Here is a 7,664-nt window from a genome sequence, read left to right as displayed (position 1 = left end):
CAGCATTTAGTAGCACCATAAATTACCTTCACAACAAGCGGACACAAAGACAAACAATAAGCCCTTGACACTCCTGTTTTGCAGCAGCAATACTCGGCTTATGAGGAAGAAAAAAGGTCCACAGAGTGCTCGAAAGTCCAAAACTGGTGTGGTGAAGGTGCTCTTTGGTGAGGATCACAAAGGTTCAAAAAGAAGAAAGGTCCAAGGCACTCTTCTGGCAGAAAGTAAAAAGCCTTTATTGACTTTAGATGGCTATGTCATTTTGAAAAGTTGAAAAACATAGCAAGTGCATGTTAAAAGAGCTGGGACGTGACCCACGCGTAGCGGCACAAACAACCTTCTTCAGGGTATGGCCACCAGCTCACAAGGTTTCCCCTATTTAGCAAGAGATGATTGCAAACACCTGAGCAGAAAGCCTCTGCTTATGTTTGATTTCCCATCACAAATAACTTGATAGCAACTCGTAGATTAAAAAAAAAATAATAATAATACTGGATGTAGCTCTTTAAATCTGTGCCGAGCCAACATCGGAAACACACTTATTATTGCCATTGTGAATATGTATTTTGGTAGTAATGCAACTTGGGAGCTCGTTTGTCTGAGTTGGCCGTGCGGAGCAGAAGCTCAGGTCTGTTGTACAGTAGCACCAGATGGTTCATTAGATCCTGTGTGTTTTGGTGTGAAGCGTAGGAGGAGCAGGACGGATCTACTTTTGTTTGTTCTCATCCACAACCAGACTTTTAAGTCTGGCTTCCTCCTCAGAGCGTCTGAGTGCCTGGCAAGGAAATGCCAGGCTGGAGTCTCGCAAGAGGAGACGTGCAAGGAAGCATCTCCTCACCTTGTGTTTTGTTCAATCCTTTGACCCAGGGAGAGGTCGTGCAGTCAGTAGAGGTGAACATGAGGAAAGCTGAGAGCCGCAGACCGGACAGGAGTATAATTAGCCTGGAAATTCGACTACTCATTCGTTTCACTCAATCATAGTCAATCATAGGACCCCGTATTTTCACTGCATGCAGGCTGCATTCGCAAAGGCCCAACTTTTTCCTCCATGTAGCAATCACAATAAAACAGTACTTGCCTTAAACACAAGGTTGTTGTCCACCGAACCGGGCTATTCGTGTTCTTCAATATTGCGTCGCTTCCAATTCCGAGCCGTTTTTGTCATTCCAGAGCCTGTAATTTCTGTTCTTTCCGGATGTGTAATTACAGGTTTCCATCGGTAGCCACACCACAGATGGCGCTGTTTCCCCGCTGGGAAGTGGAAGAACAATAACGGCCGTTTTCAATGGAGAAGACAGGCCGACATGAGTCTCTCACGTGGTCAGACCCAAACAAAGCCTTACGTCAGCATGCCTCCAGCGAGTCTCAATCACACGTCGGCATTTCCGGGTTTTGACATAGAAAATTCCTACGTTAACATCTGATTGGCTGGCCTGTTACGGTGGTCCGGGTCTCTGTGTGCATTGGTGCGTCATTCAAAAATGTACCACCCACGCAAATATGGAGGTCGATGATTGGTCAATTCATATGTCTTGTCTGTTTTAGTCTCAGGGGGCGGTCCAATCCACTTGTCAAGAGTTGTGCCCCAGACGTTATCTAGAGCTGGCTACTGTGAGACTAGACCGAGACAGAGGTTATGGCAAGAGAAAAACGGCTTGGAATTTGAAACAATGCAATATTTAAGAAAACGAATAGCCGACGGATAAACACCTTTGTGTTTAAGGCATTGTGATTGCTACATGTTTGAAAAAATAGGGCCTTTGCGAATGGAGCCCACAGTGAAAATACCCCGGGGTCCTCGTGTGAGACTGTTGAGTGAAACAAGTGAGTAGTCGAATTCGCTATAGCACCATAATCTGACCTTAAAGTATATGGATGTGGGCCCATCGACAATAAACAGAAGAGTCAATTTGCGGCGTCTGAATGTTTGTTTGAGCGTTTGCGCTCTGTCAACTTTAATCTATAGGATTTTGTGTGAACTCAAGGAGAAATGCGCTCTTATCCTCCCAAGGCTGTCCTGGGAAATTCACATAAAACATCTTTTCCATCTCTGTCAGTTGCCAGTGCAGCTGTAAATCAGCGTGACCTCAAGGATTAGCAAAGCAAACAAACTGTTCTCTTGTTATGGCTGCAGAAGACAGCCGAGGATGTTTTATTTAGAATTATCTACGCTGATAAGAAGAACTCTTTAACAGCTGTTTTCATGCTATTTTCATTAAAGCCCAGTTCAGATAACAGACGTTTCTTTTTTTTTATCTACATATCGTCGTATTCCAGCAACATGATAGGAAAAGAGTGGATAGGAGAAGGCGTGACTGCCAATGCTCTCCAGATATTGGCATAAAGCAAAGTGATGGAATGTTCCTGGAAGTTGAATCTTGGCTTCGCCGCAAGCCGCCATCTTTACAGGGCCATGAGACAGCCATCTTTACAGGGCCATGGGACATATGAGGCATAAGAATAGGTAATGGAGGAAAATGAGAATAATTAAAGGAACACTCCGCCCATTTTCAACCAGCTTTGTATCATTAGAACATCAGTAGTATATCAGAAAACTGTAAACGGTTTTGAAGTCTGTCATTTAATTTGACAGTTATTGAGTGTTAAAGTGTGGACCAGTGACATCACTGGTCCACACTAACTCAAATTAATAACTCATTAACTCAAATCAACTCTCAATAACTGTCAAACTAGATGAATGATGAATAGTTTGACAGTTATTGAGAGTTGATTTGAGTTAATGAGTTATTCATTTGAGTTAGTGTGGACCAGTGATGTCACTGGTCCACACTTTAACACTCAATAACTGTCAAATTAAATGACAGACTTCAAAACCGTTTACAGTTTTCTGATATACTACTGATGTTCTAATGATACAAAGATGGTTGAAAATGGGCGGAGTGTTCCTTTAAGCAACACAGAAATAAGTACAATATCCAATAACTTTCCTCATCCACATTTCCCCTCTCTGAAGCAGGCACAAGCAGACTAAACTGAAGCAGGCACAAGCAGACTAAAGTGAACTGTGCTGGTAAGCTGTGCAATACACCAGAGAAAAGGGACTGACAGGAAGAAATATGGTGGGAAACAACAACAGGATGATTATTATACATGCTCTGGAATGTACTGGCTTTCTTTCTCTGCTGTACTATCTCAAATACTCAACAGAACATATTCATCAAAGTCAGGTGCAGTATATGCCGAAGAATGAATTCTTGAATGAACATGACCTGCAAGCTCTCTCTCTCTGTCTAAGGCACACATGGGCAAAATGCGGCCCCAGGGCCGGGCCCCGGCCCCTGGACCATCTCAATCCGGCCCTCAACGTCCTCAAAAGAAAAAAACAACAACCCCCAAAAACTCCATAAAAGGCAGAATTATGTGAATAAATCTCATCTGCTACAGCCATTGGATTTGTATCACAGTATATTATATATGATATCATATCATATCAGGGGATTAACAGGAGAAATGATCAATCACAGTGGGAGAGAGGGTTAAAAATAGGGAGACTCCAGCGAAAATCGGGAGTGTATGGCAGGCAGGATGTCCAATGTGTGGCCCTTCGCTTACTTGATGTAAGTCAGTGTGGACCTCCGGAAAAAAAATGTTGCCCACCCCTGACGGGTCTCCCAAACTCAGGCATGTGGGCCATATTTGGTCCTCCACGAAATGCATAAAAGGCCGAGAAGCTACAGTAGGTACATTTCTAAATGCTTTACGTGACATAGTTTGGCCCGTGGCCCAGCCTCCTTGTTACAGTCAAGCCCCTCGGCCCTCCATGACTCCGGCGTTGTGCAAACCCTGCATCAGCGTGTTAACGTGTGATGCTGGGGGGTGGGGGGGGTTTGGTGTGAGAGAAACCTGACCTCATCCCTTACAGATGTTCTCTGGCGGTTTGAGCTCCTGCAGCTGCGCACCAGCAGCATCCAAACCGCCATGAGGTTCACACACTCACATGGAGCCTTAATACCAGTCTGTAATGTGACACATTGTCATATGGTCTGCAGACAGAGAGAGAGAGGGGGGTGATTAGAAGCTGCACGAGGAAGGGAATAATTACAGGAACCGTGAGATGAGGAGGAGGGTGGGAAATGGTATATAGTACCGGAAAAAAGAAGAAGTTGATCACATGAAGCTAAGTTTTGATCTGCTTGTCAGCGTCTGTGGTCTCGCTGGAGAGCACATAACATTCAGGGCAGTTTGTCCAGGCGAGATGTCCAGGCGAGGAATGCAGCGCGAGGGAGGCAGACTGCTACCCGGCTCTGTTGATAAGCCCAGAATGACAAGGGAGGGAGGAACAAAAAACAAAACAAAACTCTCCATCCCCATCTTCTCTAAATCCCTTCTCTCCTGTTCCTCACATCATGCTCATCAGTTGTCCTGTCTTTGCACAAAAGGCCCACAGACCGCTCAGGCTCTGTTAGTGTGGTTTTCTTTACAGTACCAGCAATATAACTGCAGCACCTTCGACTACACCCGAATGAGTGCTCAGATTGGCAATCAGAAAGACTGGTCGGGTTCTTTCTGCATCGTGTCATTCTCTTGATAGCGTATGACATATTCTGATGGTGAGCGTTTTGTCGGGACAACTGAACACTGTGAAGCAAATTATGCCACGCCAGGTTTGCGCAATACGCAACCCGAAATAGCCCTCCAACAAGCACGTTCTCCAAAGTTTGATCTCCACATGGCACATTCCATATAGCATTATGAATTGGAGTGAGGTACAAACATTGAATTGAGACAAAGAGAAAAGGTAATGCAGCACAGCACAGAGATGAAACTGAATAGAACAGATATAGGATGGTGTGGAAAAAAGAGTGAAGATGCTAATATGATGGAAGCAACAGCGCTGTATGAGGTGAGAGCATCTCTCCAGCTGAGGGTCATCTAGGGACCTGCAGCCTGAAGCTTCAAGTTCTTCACTGGCTTCTGTTTGAGCTGTAGATCACCAGAGGGGTTGGGGCATTTTGTTATTACACACATAAACTACACACAGCTGTACATCTGAGAATTCAAACTCATTGCGGTTGTATTTTCGAAGAGATCAGAGGTCCTTCATTTGGAGAGAAGTGATTACAAAGTCTATTTTATGCAAATACGTTCAACTTTATTATGCCATAAATTACACCATCCCCGCCACAAACTTAAACGTCTTGCCCATAAAAGTAATAAGCGCTCCACTTACTCCTGTTCAGCTGAAGATTTCTGCAACTGAAGCACTTCACAATGAATGGAGGAAAAAAGTAATGAATTCACCTGATATCTCGCCATCTTCCCTTGCAGATTAGTAGCTTTATATTTTATGAAGACTGGAGTACATTCTCCCTTCCCTCTGTCTAACGTTTCCATGTAGGAGGACACATCATGCATTCAATAGAAGATTTACAATGTATTCCTATTATATTACTACCACTAAATGATGTCTTGGACTATTTTCAATAATGAAGACTACTTAACAGCCAACGCCCAGTCTCGTCATATCACAGTGCACGCCCCCTTTCTTTGAGGTTGTATAACCCATTCATTGTTAGGCTCGCCCCCTTTCTCTGATGCTGTCTCCTCACCCATTCACAGTTTACCACACATGTGGCAATAACCAATCAGCCCAAGGTGTTCCTCTCCAGCTGATCCCAATCACCTAATCAGCATAGTATATCAGGGTCCATGTTACTCTGTTTGCTATGTGCTGTGTACGTGCCATATGTCATTCTCAGTTGCTGATCATCATCGCTGAAGCAGTTGTTTTCGCCCCACCTCCTCCCCTGACCACCACCATCGGTCATGACTCCTGATTGAAGAATTCCCTATGGGGGATTTCCTATCCTATTCTTCACTGACGACGCCCTCTCATCATCTCAGGAGAGCGTCATCATATCATGGAGTCATACGCCAAAATGAATTTGTTGTATCATTAAAGCTTGTTATACTTTCTACTAGTCTCTCATTATTGAAATATAGTTTAGGAGTGTACAAGTGAATGCTTTTGATGTTGACATGCAAAGATGTAGTTTTGGACATTGAGTTAAAATACTCGTTCCAAAATGTGCTGTCAATAGCCGACTACAAAATGGGACCATATGGCGGAGGGATCGATTTCACCGCCATCCTGCAGCATTCAGGATAATTGTAAACAAACAATGTGTTTAGAAGCCATTCCCATTCATGCTGAAGGTATATTAACTTCTCTGGGTTTATCTGGGCTTTATCACTGATCTACTAAATCTACCATGTATCATCAACTATCCTATTCTCATACTGATGGCAAATCCAGCTATGTAAAATAAATAAATAAACTGATCCGTCATTATTATGCGATGTAATGGGGGAGATTTGTTCGCAGATCCAAAACAAAGATGTCACTGAGGAAAGAAGATGTGAACATTAATTCATATTTATTGAACCAGCTAATGAACTATTCAAGACAATTACCAAACAGCCTATTGTTTGCTCCTATTGCTCATGGTGAATATAAAGCCATGCTGTAAAGGAGGCTCATAAAAATCACAAATCAAAGTCTTATGTTTATTTTTATTTTTATTGGGGTCCATAGATGAGCCTTTATTACTTTTGCTGACACGAAGAGAAGACAGTTGTGAGACGGCGGCGGCGCGGAATAAAGACGCGTGAACATCAACATCTGGCACATGAAGCAGGAGACACTTCAAACAAACACGCCACTAATCACTGATCAGCTCCGCTCTATGAGGCGACAATGGCACCCAGACACAAACACACTCACCACAAATGAGGAACGAGGCTTTGTCATGAGAGACTCACAAGACAAGCGGTTGGAAATAAACACTCATGCAAGAAAAATGCAGATAAACACTTGACAGTTGACTCAGTCCCTCAGTGCAAAGTGTCCAAAAATCGACGTCTGCTTTCTTCCCACTCTATATGGATTGGAGAGCTGTAGAAAAAGCAGGGTGTGAATTGTATTACTATGGGATGGCTAGAAAACCAGAATGTCGTGAATTTTTCTTTTTCGAAGTTTTCTGCCTCCTCTATGCACCTGATCCACATTTCAAAAGATCACCCATATTTTACTGCTGAAAATATGCTCAGATCAAGTGCAGGAGAACACCCCCCCAAACCCCCCCCCCCCCAAAAGGAAAGAAATAATAATAATAATAATAATAATAATAATAATAATAATAATAATAATAATAATAATAATAATAATAATAAAAAAAGAAAAATATATATATAAAAGAAAAGAAAAGAAAAGGGAATTACCAAGATGGCTCAGAAGCAGATTTCCAATAATGAATGGCAGCTGCTGATAGGAGCTGTGCTGTTTATCTGTTGCATATGGACACAGCATGCAGTGTGTGCAGGCTTTGAAGGTACAGTAAACCCACTCCAGCAGGGCCGGGCCGGGGATGAAGGCTGCGGCACAGTGTGCGTTTGACCTTCCAGTGTCTGTGTGTATCTCCTCCTCACACAGAGAATCGATCGCAGCTCCAAGCTTTTATTGCTGATGACGGGTCAGTGGGGGTTGTTTGTGATTCGGTGCTATATAGCCTACCCCCCCCCCCCCACACACACACACACACCTACCATCCCATCCACCCTCCAGACATCGATATTCCCATGACCTCTACGACGACCCCTCCACTCAGCTACACAGGCCAGGGCCAGACTAATACAATTCTGCA

This window comes from Poromitra crassiceps, assembly GCF_964638095.1.
Source record: "Poromitra crassiceps genome assembly, chromosome: 22".
Taxonomy (NCBI): domain Eukaryota; kingdom Metazoa; phylum Chordata; class Actinopteri; order Beryciformes; family Melamphaidae; genus Poromitra; species Poromitra crassiceps.
The sequence above is the reverse complement of the archived record's forward strand: the minus strand, read 5'-3'. Positions refer to the sequence as shown.